Here is a 13,980-nt window from a genome sequence, read left to right on the forward strand (position 1 = left end):
AGAAAACTGAGGCGAAGTGTGGCCAAATGATGTATGCCCAGATCACAGCAGTTACAGGGCAGACCCAGGAACTGACCCCAGTTCTTCCTGACTTTTAAGGCAGCAGCTTTAGGACCGCACTGCCGTCCAGAGCAGGACAGGGAAGAGACTTCAATCTAAATCATGTTGAGAATATTGGAAGGAACTGGGAAAGTGCTGCAAGGAAACAGTATTTGCTGGGATTGGAGTGGGTGTGGAATCTAGAGACACAACAGCTATCCTCAAACATGAGATTTTTTATGTGGGAAAAAAATAAACTTTCAGATTTTGGCCCAAGATAGGGAGGCATTTTGTAATTTTCAGAGACTGTAAGCTTCACAAGGGCAGGGGTATTGGTCTGTGTTGTTCACTAATGTACCGAAGTGACCAGAACACAGCCTGTGAAATAGTCGTTATTCAATAAGTGTCTGTGGAATGAATGGATGAGCTGAAAGAAAATTAGAGTCGTGAGTCTGTTAGCAGCACTGGTGGCCTTCCAAGGGCAGCCATGGTCCCACTAGTTTCTTGTCTACCTTCCAGGCCACGTGGCGTTACTCTTTACTTTGTCCGCCACCACCAGGGGGAGCTCTTTACACCAAGGACTCTAATCCTCAGTTTCTAGGCCAGTGCTAGTTCAGAACAAACGTTCGAGAAATGCCGGTTGGGTTGAGACTATGTAAGGAATGATAGATCATGGTTACCCAGACTTGCTGTGTAACACATTGCTTTTGAATAAAAAAAAAATCTTGCCTTAGGACATGCACGTAATATCATTTCTTTGTGTACAACAGCAGGACTAATACCTGACACCACACTATAAGTAGAGTTGAGTCCTAAGATTTTACCTCTTGGTCTAGAAATACAAATTTGGATAATCCAGGGCTCAGAAATGACAGCATCACCACCTAAAAATGACGCTGGTCCTTTATACAGAGTACTAATTCTAAACAGAACCAAATATGGCTCTTTCAAAATGAGAGGAAAATCCAATAAACCCTATAAAAATATGATTCCTCTGGGTAGACAATGGCTATAATGCAGATAGTTCATGTACACAACTTTCTAGGGTTTTTTTTTGTATAAAATTTTAATTTTAGAATAGTTTTAGATTGATTAAGATAGTACAGAGAGTTCCAATATACTCCACACCCACTTTCCCCCTTTAACAACATCCCACATTAGTGTGGTACGTTTGTCACAATTAGTGAATAAAGATTGATACATTATTCTTAACTAAAATGTGTGTTTTATTCTGATTTCTGTAGTTTTCACCCACTGTCCTTTTACAGTTCCAGGACCTAACCCAGGATAACACACTGCATTTAGTTGTCACGTCTCCTCAGGCTTCTCTTGGCTGTGATGGTTTCTCTGACTTCCCTGGTTTTGATAAACTTGACAGTTTTGAGGAATACTGGACAGGTATTTTATAGAATGTCCCTTGATTGGAATTCATATGATATTTTTCTCACAATTAGACTGGAGTGATATATTACTGGGAGGAAGATCAAAGCATATCCTATCAGCATATCATGTGAAGGAGGTCCTAATGACATGACTTGTCCCAGCTTCTCATCATCTGACTAAGGTGCTATTTGTCAGGTTTCTCTCTTGTGAACTTATTCTTTTCCCTCTTTTCCATACTGTGGTCTTTGGAAGGCAGTCACTCTGTGTGGACCACACTTAAGGAGTGGGGAGTTATGTTCTGCCTCTCTAGAGTGTTTTTTTTTTTTAATCTTTTAGTGTTTTATTGAGGTACAGAATACATCCAGTAAAGTGCACACATCTTAAGTGTACAGCTTAATGAGTTTTTACATTATTCATATACACACATAGAAACACCACCAAGAGTGTTTTTAAACGTAAAAAAGAGTAGAATTATGTCTTAAGAGAGAAAAGAAATAATTAAACAAATGCACTCTATTCTTTGGGAGATGATAAACCATCTGTGGGAAATCCTGGAATAATAACTGGTCTCTTAAAGAAATAAGTGGAGCTTCACTGTCTAAGACTTCTCCAGCTGAGCAGCACTCTATGATTTTCTTTTTCATGCGAACCACGTAGGTCAGCCATTATGCTTTTCTCATCTTTTGCAAATCTATCTTATTCTTGAAGGAAGTTAGTATTTATTTGTTAAAATATATGACCATGGTACATGGGGATGGTATTTCCAAGCCCAATCAACTGGTTTCCAAGCCTTTATATGAACGTCCTCACATCTATAAACAAGATGCAGAGAAACCAATGCACTTACCTTGAAAATTTACTGTTGCTATAACCCCTGAGTTAATGACCCCAAACACAGAGAAGAAATTCAACTCAGTCCCTCCATCATATACTTTGCAAGGCCTTATGATTAAAGAGAATCTTAACATGAATAATGCACGATCAATAACATAGTACACCAAACTGCATTTAAAATATTCATGCAATTCTTTTAAAAAATAAAACCACAAATTGCAATTCAGATCAAGACTTCTGAAGGGGAAGGGAACAATATATGAATAAGTCTGAGTATCTCTGAAATAAATCTATAGAAGAATCTTTCACAGGTTTCTACCTTTCTGGATCAATGCAGCATGTTTTATGACAGTAGTACAAAGCACAAGAGTTTCTGAAAATACTAGATAATACAGTATGTTTAGCTCAGATACGGTACATTCGTCTTCAAGTAATCTGTTGTGACTTTATAGAAGATATCTTTTCCTTCATTCTTCAAACTCAGTGATATAATTTACTAGACCAATATAGAAATATCTTTGGGTATTGATTTAGGGCTCAGATGGATAACCTGCTTTGGAGTGTGTTTGCTCTGATTCCTGCTTTAAGGAAAAGCATTTTCAAAATGTTTGGTTAAAAATGTATTTAATAGGAAAATAATGAGAACACAGGATTTTAATAAAGGGTATTCTTAAAAGCTTCCATTTAGAAACGAAAAGTAAATTGTCTAGAAATGGATTTAAAATTGATGCAGCTTAGTTGTCATTAAATGAATGTGCCCAGGATATAGTATTTTGTAAATGTTTATACAGAAAACCTAGAGACTGCTATGAATTTATGAGCATAATTAAATCATCTAGAAAGTTTTCTGAGAATGGTAAATTTTATCTCACTGTAGATCAACAAAAGGTCTTGACATCAAGAAAATTAAATTTTGCCTAAGTCTTGAAATATATAGATAAAACAAAATTCACTGTACCCTTAGATATTAAAAAGGCTAAAATATGATAGGTATATCACCTATTTATATTCAGATATTTATATTCATTTATATTTATACTGAGATTTTTCTTAGTAGAATAATTGAGTTCACACTAATCCAAACCTTGGTAAATTTATACATCTTATAAACTGAACAACTGTAAATCCAAGGGCACAAATACACAAATAATGGAATAACTAAAAATCCACCTACCAAAAATAGCCTTTTGGAACTCAGAATTGGCCTGTTTAGGTCTGCCACAATGATTTATATGTGAGAATGCATGACTAATAGCGTTACTAGTTTGTAGACTGAGTTTGAGAACACCTAAACGGTTATTCGTCAAGTTGTGCAGAATACTGAGTCATAGATCCTCAATGGGTAAATCAAACCTGTCCCACTAGTTGGCATGAACAAAAAGAATCCCAAGTGGTTTAGGACTAGTATCATTTTTAAAAATAAATATTCATGTAAAACTACCGTATCAGTGAAAAATCAGTTGAATTCAGTTATCTCACAATTGTACTTTATTTTTTATGTTAGTGACAAGGTTTTTTTTTTAAATAATTTTTTTTTTGAAAGAGAGAGAGCACAAGTGGGTGGGGGAAGGGCAGAGGGAAAAGGAGAGAGAGTATCTCAAGCAGGCTCTACACTCAGCGTGGAGCCCCCCACACAGGGCTTGATCTCAACGACCCCAAGATCATGACCTGAGCTGAGATCAAGAGTCTAGTGACTGACTGACTGAGCGCCTCAGGCGCCTCAGTAATAAGGTTTATTTTTTAGAGCAGGTGCATTTAAGCCTTTAAATTTAATACAATTAAATTTAATAAATTAAATTCCTCTGGGATAGCTTTCAATTTTGAACTTGAATTTTGAGGGAACTTAAGATAACAGTGCATCTTATACACATAGCTTGATTATACTTCAAGATTATGTAGACATGAACAAATGGAGCCAAGCATAGGCAAAAGGACAGTATAGTGATTGAGAAATGCAGTGAGGAGTAACAACCTGCTTTTACGCACATTCAAATTACAGTTTCACCCCCTGCTATTATGTGAGCGGGAGTAAATCACTTAACTCCTAAAACACAGTTCATCATCTATAAAATATTTGTTTGATACAGTTCTTAGGATTAAGTGAGATGATAATGTATGACAAGTCTTTGACCACATACTTGGCACTCATTCTGCAGTCCTACCACTTACCACCACGTAGCGTAACTGAGTTTTGCTTGCTTGTCTTCACCTCTACATTGAGTGCTCACTGAGGGCACGCTGTCTTTTTCATCTCTATATATTCCCAGGACTCTATCAGCAGATTAGTAAGTCCAAAAAATGGTGGCTAAAGCATGATGAGTGATCACTACATATCCAAAAAGTTGGAAGTACTTTCATAGACCTTTTCTCTTATCTTTATGTTAAGTTTTTGAGGCAGAAAAGACAGAAAATAAAGCAGTAGCCTTTATTTTATATTTATTACATATATTTACTTATATAAATATGTATTAATTATATATCCTGTTTTTTCTTCCACTGAATAACCTAATGCCCTTCTATCAGAAATTTCCTTCCCTAATTTTTGTCCTTATCACAACCTTTATTCATTTATTTATTAATTTATTTACTTCCTCAACTTTTCTTTCTTTCTTTCTTTCTTTCTTTCTTTCTTTCTTTCTTTCTTTCTTTCTTTCTTTCTCTTTCTTTCTTTCTTTCTTTCTTTCTTTCTTTCTTTCTTTCTTTCTAGAGAGGGAGGGAGAGAAAGAAACAAAGAGAGGGAGGGGGCAGGGGCAGAGGGAGAGAGAGGGAATCCTAAGTAGGCTCCACGCTGGGTGTGGAGCTGGACCTGGGCTTTGATCTCACAACTCTGAGATCACAACCTGAGCCGAAATCAAGTGTCAGGTGCTTAACCAACTTAGCCACCCAGGTGCCCCTCACAGTCAACCCATTTACTTTCTCAAAGTGGGATGCGGCAGTAGTAATCTCATCTACTCACAGTCAAAGCAGAAAGTAGCTAAGAAATTGAGCAGGAATTATTTCTTATGATTCAAATGTCTAGCAAGTGGTCTCATTCCTCAAAACACATTCATTGATCACCTACCATATGGCAGGTAGTATGCTAGGTACTGAGGATATAGTGATAAGTAAAACAATCTCTACTCGTGGTATTTAAAATTTAAGAATGACTGCACTAAGCCACCTTGGAAGACAGTAGGGAGGTTCCTCAAAAAGTTAAAAATGGAGCTACCCTATGACCCAGCAATTGCACAACTAGGTATTTATCCAAAGAATACAAACATAGTGATTCAAAGGGGCACCTGCACCCCGATGTTTATAGCAGCAATGTCCACAATAGCCAAACTATGGAAAGAGCCCAGATGTCCATCCACAGATGAATGGATAAAGAAGATGTGGTGTATATATACATATACACACATAAGGGAATACTACTCAGCCATCAAAAAGAATGAAATCTTGCCATTTGCAACAATGTGGATGGAACTAGAGGGTATTACGCTAAGTGAAGTAAGTCAGTCAGAGAAAGACAATTATCATATGATTTCACTCATATGTGGAATTTAAGAAACAAAACAGATGAACATAGGGGAAGGAAAAGAAAAATAAAATAAGAAAGGGAGACAAATCATAAGAGACTCAACTATGGGGAACAAACTGAAGGTTGATGGAGGGGAGGTTGGTGGGGGGCTGGAGTAACTGGATGACGGGCATTCAGGAGGGCACTTGATGGAATGAGCACTGGGTGTTATATGCAACTGATGAATCACTAAATTCTACCTCTGAAACTAATAATATACTATATGTTAATTAAATTGAATTTAAATAAAAATTAAAATTAAAAAAAAATAATGACTGCACTAAGATGGACTGTAGTTTGCCTGAGAGTCACCTGAAAGTACTTGTCAAAAACAGGTTCTTGGACTCTCCCTCAGAACAACGGAACTGGAATTTCTGGATGTCAGGCCTAGAAGCCAGCAGGCTTGTCTCCTGAACACCCCCCCCCCCCCCACTCTCAGGGCATTGCCCAGGCTTTGCTGCTTTAGCTGGACTCTCTTTGATTCATCATTATCCTTCCTACACGAGCTTCAAATTCCACTCCAAAGCCACTTTCTGTAGGAACCTTGCCTGATGATTCCTGTCTCCCATAGAGTTAATCGTAGAGTTAATTCCTTCTTTCTCTCTCTGTTTACCTTGCACTCATTTCTATCAATGACAAACTTACATGCTGCTGTGTGACTTTTTGGTTTAGGTCTGCTTCCCTTATTGGTCTAGGGGCTCTGTCAACAGAAACTAGGCCCCGTTCATGTATCTCAGTCCCTAGCACAGAGCCTGTATGTGGTGGATGGCCAGGAAAAATTTGCTAAATTACAAATGGAAAAATTTTAAAAGCTCCCTGATAGATAAAGTTGAGACTATCCTTAGTCAGAGATAGGTAGGGGTAAAAAATTCATTTGAATTCACCCTATTGCCAGTTCAGTGACCCAATACGGTCAAATTCCCCAAACCACAGGATTGTTTTGACAAGACACTGAATTTTATTATTATTTTAAGGTTTCCTACAAGATGTCTCCAGTTGTAATTTTTAAGTTCAGGACTTAGAATTCTAAACCAATGTGAAAGAAATACCTTTGTTTTAATCTCTAAATTTATCCATCAGTTCAGTTTGGTCTGATTTATTTAATGAAGACTTCTTTAGACCTAATTAATAAAAAGGATTTGGTGATTTGAGATGTGAAATATGTGAAGTACATGCTTCCTATTTTCTATTCACACTGTATTTCACTGAAAATAATAGTTTAACTGCTTAAAATACTATGAACACAAGAGACTCTAATAATGAAGGGAAATACAGAAGCAGAGAAGATCAGTAAAAAATATGAACTGGCTTAATGATCAATTTTATTGTGAAATGCATCCTCTAAATCTTTCATTTTTTATTCTGTTACTATGAAAGTTTGTATCAGGATCTATCTCAAATAAATATATCACATAATCTTAATTTGTATGTAATTATACTAAATCTCCTCAAAGGAGATCAGCCTAAAATGTTTACTCCTTTTATGGTTTTGAACTATCAAAAAATAATTATTAACTAATCTCTGCATTTTCACGCATGGTTTACAACGAACATTATTTTATTCAGTATACTACAAAAAATCGTATGTTATTTGATGAGCATTTGTTAACATGACTTCTTCAAAAGTGTCACCCCTTCTATACACTTGGTAAATGGTATTCCCAGTCTTCCAGGTGGTCAATCCAGAAAATAGGGAGTCAGCCTAGATTCTTCCCTCATCATCCATCCACTCCATCCATTCACACAACCATCCATCCGGCAAATCAAGATCCCAGAGACTGCATTCCATACTTGTCTCTCATAACTCTCTCCTCTTTCCTGGACCCACTTCCCCTGCTCTAGTGCAGACCTTCAATTCTGTTTGCCCTCCTCCCTTCTTAGGTATAGCCAGTGATCCTTCTAACTATTTTCTATCGCCAAGGGTGTAACACTCTGAAACCTCAAGCAAGGTACACAGGGTCTTTCATGACCTGCCTCCCAAGCCAAATACAAATTTGGCCCCCGGACAATACTTGCTAAACTGCTTACACTTTCTGGAACTTGTCATGTGGTCTGGCTCCTCCTTAGACAGTGCTCATGCTATCCCTGTCCCCAGAACCTTCTCCTTACTTATTGGACCCACAAACTCCCATTTTGACTATTAGACCTGAGCTTAGGCATCATTCCTCCATAGACACCTTTTGATTGTAGTTTGATTTTTGTTCTGTTGGTTGTTTACGTGTGTGTCTCCCCTCTGGATAAAATACCTTACGAACAGGAGCTCTTTTGTTCATCTTTGTTGCCCCTGTGACCAGAGGAGTGCCTGACATCAGGAAAATAGCCAGTAAGTATGTTCAATAGTGAACAGTCGAATAAACGAATAGTTGCCTACTTCGCCTACACCAAGACTGGTCCTGCTCAGAGCTGTGCCAGAAACAATGAAAACATTAAAACATGGAATAAGTGGGGACACAGGCAGAATAATTAGGATACACAAATTGCTGTTGCCCCCCCCACCCACTTCTTGTTGTCTCTCTCCTTCTCTCGTCTTCACTGATTCTGCTTTGGGGACTTTGATGAAAACACTTTTCATCTAGAAGTTTAAGAAGGAGAGAAACGGTGACTATTTGGAAGAACCTCAGAGAGTTCTCCTGGAGAGGAACTCTCATTCCAGCCTAGTCGGTCTTCAGATGCCCCTGGACCAGAAGAAGCCTTGCTCAGCTGGCATGAAGATTCACTATAACCCTCTCATTGAACAAGCTTCTGAGGCTTACTTATACCCATTCTGTGCTAAGGAGGAATTGCTGTAGCTGATGCATAAGGTCAGTTTCCTTATCTAAAATCTGATCACCACCTCCCCTTTTTCTCTGTTGTGAAGTTCAAACATGATGAAGTGCAACTTTGAGAAGTATAAAAAAAATCAAATAAATTTAACTTTTTATTTTCAGCTTATGTGAATTTATTTAATTTGTATTTTTTCCTTAGTCAGGGTCAACTGCCTTGTGGAAAGAGGGTTTTTGATTAGGAGGGAAGGGATCCAGACTGTTTTGATGATTGGTTCCCTGGCCTGGCTGTTCACTGGAGGCTCCTGGGGATGTACAGATGCCCGGGCCCACCTCTGATCTGGAAAGTCAGGGGCTCCAGGAGAGAAACCTGGGGATCTGCACGTTAATAAACGCCCCCTCGAGGACTCCAATAATTAGCTAGGTGGAAAAACCACGGTTTTAGGTTTATATCCTTTAAGAAGGTGTTCCTCAAAGTGAAATCACATATTAAGAACGCAGACATGTGGGCCCCAGACAAATTGAATTAAAATCTAGATGCTAAACATGCCTCCCTCTGCAATCATGGGAGTTTGAAGAGAGCGATGTCACAGGTGAGAAGCATTTAAGAATGGAAGAAATAAGACAGCCTCAGAAACTCTACAGTCCCAACGCGCAAGATAGGAAACTCGGGCTTGCCCTGGATATTCTAATTCAGCTATTTCAACAGTCTCCTCTCCTGACCCTTCTCAAACCAAATGCAGCCAAGGCAAGAAATGGATAAAATTGCTGAGAACCTGATTACTATTTATATAACTCTGTTTTTATGACAGAGTCTGTTCCAAGTTCCCAAAATCTTAGTCACAAGTGATCTTTAGAGACACAACTTACTCTTACATCAGAAACTGTCTCTCTTACCCTAGAAAGAAAAGTTACAGAACATACAGATTTATAATAGACAGTTCTTATTACTAGACAATTTATGACAAAAATTTATTTTTCTTACACTTCGTAGACAGAGGGCAGCATGCACAAGCCAACTGTACAAGCACAAGCTTATGTATCAATTTTACAGAAAATGCTTTTTAAGCATTTTTAAGCATAAACAAAGATTAATACATCTTTGTGTAATGGTCCTTTTAAACTGCAAAATACTGCTTAGTCATTTTTGGGGGTTGGCATTTTTGCTCACTATAAAAAAAAAAAAAGGCCCAGGAAGGTGTTTATTTTTTTGGCTCAGAAAATGTATGCATGTGATGTCACCACGGCTTGGAAGGGGGATACACACAGATGTGGTAACAAGCATCGTGCCAAAAAACTCAATAGTTAAAGATGATAACTGATCTTGTCATGCTCTGTCATTATGCAAATCCAATAAATGAACTGCCCAAGTGATTTATATTAGTGCAGTTGAAAGACAATTAAAAGTGTAATCTTCAGCAGATCATTTTAAAACTGACTCTCTATGACTGCCTATGCCTTATAATGGTGATGCATATTGAACAGTAATTGTATTGGTCTTTTTTTTTAAAGTATAAATGATATCGCACTTATATCCAATGTGCCCCGCTGACAAAACTGTTAGACTTTAAAAGTCTATTCCCCATTTTTGTGTTTTGGTTAACAGCTATTCTTGGACTAGATGGTAACATATCTGCATTTCTCTTGTGTAGGAGATAGCTGGTGGATGACACTCTGTGCCCTGGGAAGATGCTTCTGGAGGTTGCAGTGTTAGTAGGGTCATCACAACAGTTTCCACGGCAATCTGTCTCTGACATCATACTTCGGTGATCACGCTTCAATTTTCTTCAAATCCCCTGATGAGTTTCCAGATGTTTCTAGCTACCATTCGCACAATGGCTAGTCAGTCCTCCCAGACTGCGGTGATATCCTTCATTAATGCCAAAGGATCCCCACCACTCCTAATGCCCTGCTGATTCGGAGTTACCGTGATTTACTAACACTGTAGAAATATGAGGGAGGCTCGTCTAAGATGGTTGCCAAGATTTTTTTCCAATTTGTTGAGCCTCAGAGCCCACTCTAATTCTCTCATTTTACAGATGGAAAACAAAGAGTTCTGTGGTTAATATTCAGGGTAATCTTTCTAACAATTTGGGAAAAAAGTCTTAAAATAATTGGAATTAAAATTAAAATTTACCTAAGCTATTTTTCTAAGAGAGGGAATTTCGAGCTGTATTTCTTGGAATAATTGGTATTTTCATGATTAAATAAGTTTTAGAAACAGTAGGGTAAATAAAGTAAAGCAGATTTCCTTCCTACAGAAATCCTCACTAATGTTCTTGGTGAATCTATAGGAAGAGTGTTCCCTAAACATTTTTTTTTCTCTTTTCTCATAGAACACCCTTAAGATCTAGAAATCTGCAGAATAAATTTGGTAGACACTATTGTGGAGGCATAGAGTGACCATATATTTTATTGGCCTCTTAGGAAAATTTTGAGAGTGAAAAGAGGTGCCATTACTATTTATGCTGGGAAAACAGGCATAAACTGTAACTGTCTTGGATGGCTGTATGGTATGCCACATAGAGGCATAAAACACAACAAAACATTTTGAGGGCTAATAATAATAGAAAGGCAGGCATAATACTGACCCCCAACCTGACTGCTGTTACATATAAAAGGATGAGCATTATTCTGTGTTTCTAGAAGGCAATAATAATATCAACAACAATAATATGAGGGAGAAATTGCATGGGTGAAGATTTTTACACAATAGAAAATGGAAATTCCTAGCAATTTGATCTGTCCAAAAAGGGAATGGCTTTTGTTAGGAAGATGTGGCTCCTCCCTCCCTCCCTCCCAAGAGGTATTCAGACAGAGGCTGGCTGTTGACCAGTGAGAGATACCGGATGAGCTAGGAGTACATGGCTTCTAAGAAACAACTCGTATTTTTATGATTCTATGATTTCACCAATAGGAACTTATTACAAAGCCCTGAGACATTACTGCAATTCAATCCAAGTAAATGTGATTGTTTCAAGGGAGAACTCACAATGTCTTATAATCCAACTTTTTCCAATTAACCATTTGCCCAAAGGCACATGAAGAATATACTACTGAACCAATGAAACATCATCAAACTTGAGTAACTTAGCTTCACACAACTTAAACCACACTGAACACTGCCATGAGCCCTTGGTCTCAAAGAGGTCATTGCATTTATGTAAAAATTAATGTCCTGGAAATTCCCAGGGGCAGTGCTGTTAAAACTAAAGAATTGGGAGGTTCAGACTTAGACACAATTTATAGATGAACAAAATGTAGAGAGTAAGGAACTTTGCAGGTCATTCTAATTTGGTTTATTCACTTCCTCATAAGAACACAGGCCTAGGGGTATAAAATGTATTGCCCCAGATCACATAATAAGTTAGAAGCAGAGTTAAAATCATAATCTAGGTATGAATTCTGAGTAGGACATGTATAGAAGGCTAAATTGTTTTAACTATTCTCACACAAGAAAATAGCATATATTAACAAATTAAGATGAATTTTCAGGCATTGTAAGGTTCTGAGTTGCCTAATTTTATCAAGATAGGTAGTTATATATATGGTTCCTGAAATAAATCTCCAATCTTTCTATTTCCCAGAAAAGGAAATTCAAAAGAAGGATAATACAGAAGTAATTAATCTTTTCAGCTTTAATATTCCTTACTAATATAATATTATATACTAATATATAATTTATTTATGTTATAATAAACATTATTTAATATATATTAGTATTTAATATTATATTGGTATATAGCATGTACTATATATTAATATATACAAATATATATATATACTACATATTAATATATAGTAATATGGGCTCAAAATTCCCCATTTTACTGGTGAGAAGGTAAATGATATGACCAAAGTCAAACAGCTAAAGTGAGAAGAACGAGAATTCCAGCTCTAGTCATATCACTTGAAAACAAGTTGAGTAGTATTTCTATTATGTTTGCCTGCCCCTATAATAGTTTTTGTTTTGCCAAAGCTATTTTTGATTTTTTCATTGTACTACAGCATCTTAATCAAATGACAAAGAAAAACAGAACAGAAACCCTACCTTTAGAGGACCCATTTGTCCTCAGGCCTTCACTCACCCTGAATCAACCCACTGGAGCCACAGATCCTTGGGCTGCTTTCAATAAGTATCTTTTGGAAAACAAATGAACAAATGAAATAACATAATCGGTTGGATTCCTATACATGGGGATCCTCCAACAAAGAAGAGTTTCTCATTTTCTTCTTGGCTTGAGAATGAAAACAAGGAATTCTGTACACACACCTGGCTTCACCATGGAGTTTCCTAAGGTATGATAAAACCACACAACTGCAAGATGTCTATGTGTAAAATAATCTGAGATGCTTCATACCACCACCTCCCCTAAAGGGGGCGGTAGGAGAAACAGAAAATTAGAAATGATCTGAGGTAGACTCAACACAAAAAATCCAAGCACAATTACCAAACAGGTGGTGGGAGGGTCATTTTTCAAAACACACATGTGATGAATAAAACACAGTGGTTCAATGAAATGAGCATTTCTTTAATTAGGTCAATGGGTTATAGATTAAACAATGAAGTGGTAGGGAAAAAGACGGGTTAGTTAGGAGATGAAAACAAAGTAAAACACAAAATGGTGCTTTATAGAAATGATGGGGGTAGGAAAGCATCAAGCTCTCAGGCTATAACAGCTTGATATTCCTCTAGTCCAAAACCAGAGGCTGGGAGTTGAATTAGTACAGAGTGACTTTTAGTTAGGAGACGCTGGGAATTCACACTTGAGTAGTGAGAGAAGTTGGGTTGTATGTAGCTCTGTTAGGTTGGTCATAGCTTTTTAAAGAGCTTGCTCTGGTTCTTCTGCAGTGAGAAGTTTCTGACATATCCGAACACAGTGGTGGCAGTCATTTCTGGACCCTTTTAGCAAACTGCCTCTATGCTACTCTCATGAAAGAGGAGCAGATGGGGTGACCCTGTTAACCTCAAGGAACAGAACACTAGTGTGACCTTTTCTCAGAGCCTGGGCAGAAGGCTCAGACGTGCTAAGCTGCACTCAGCATTATGCTGTGTGTTTTTGATAACTGAGGTAAAGGAAATTCATGGTTCCTTATCTCTCAGTTATCCAACACCACACTTGCCATGTAAGCATAGAACACCTCAGTGCAAAGTTAGCCAGCTTTTGGCTCTGTTTACCTTAAAAACTGATCTCTTGATTCACTCAGGGGGCTTTGGTCATCGGAAGTCTAAAAGGGACTCCGAAGAAGACAATTCCAACAACAGGTAGCCTCACTGTGATTTGTGACTAAGTGGTGTTCTGTATCCTAGAACTTTTCCTTTAGAAGTTATTTCTTGTACTGGATGGATAAATAAAGCTACTGCTACCCTGGGATTCTCACTTCACTATCTACTGCTTCAAAGAA

The 13,980-nt window shown here is 37.6% G+C and overlaps 1 protein-coding gene across 4 annotated transcripts in view; it reads right to left on the reverse strand.

Moving 5' to 3' along the window:
* GRIP1 (glutamate receptor interacting protein 1) overlaps window positions 1-13,980 on the reverse strand; it is a 393,897-nt gene that overhangs the window by 295,039 nt on the left and 84,878 nt on the right. The gene's annotated exons all lie outside the window — the stretch shown is intronic.

The sequence above is a fragment of the Eumetopias jubatus genome, unplaced genomic scaffold (assembly GCF_037043125.1).
Source record: "Eumetopias jubatus isolate StellerSeaLion01/CBP00866 unplaced genomic scaffold, mEumJub1_p1.0 scaffold_8, whole genome shotgun sequence".
Lineage (NCBI taxonomy): Eukaryota > Metazoa > Chordata > Mammalia > Carnivora > Otariidae > Eumetopias > Eumetopias jubatus.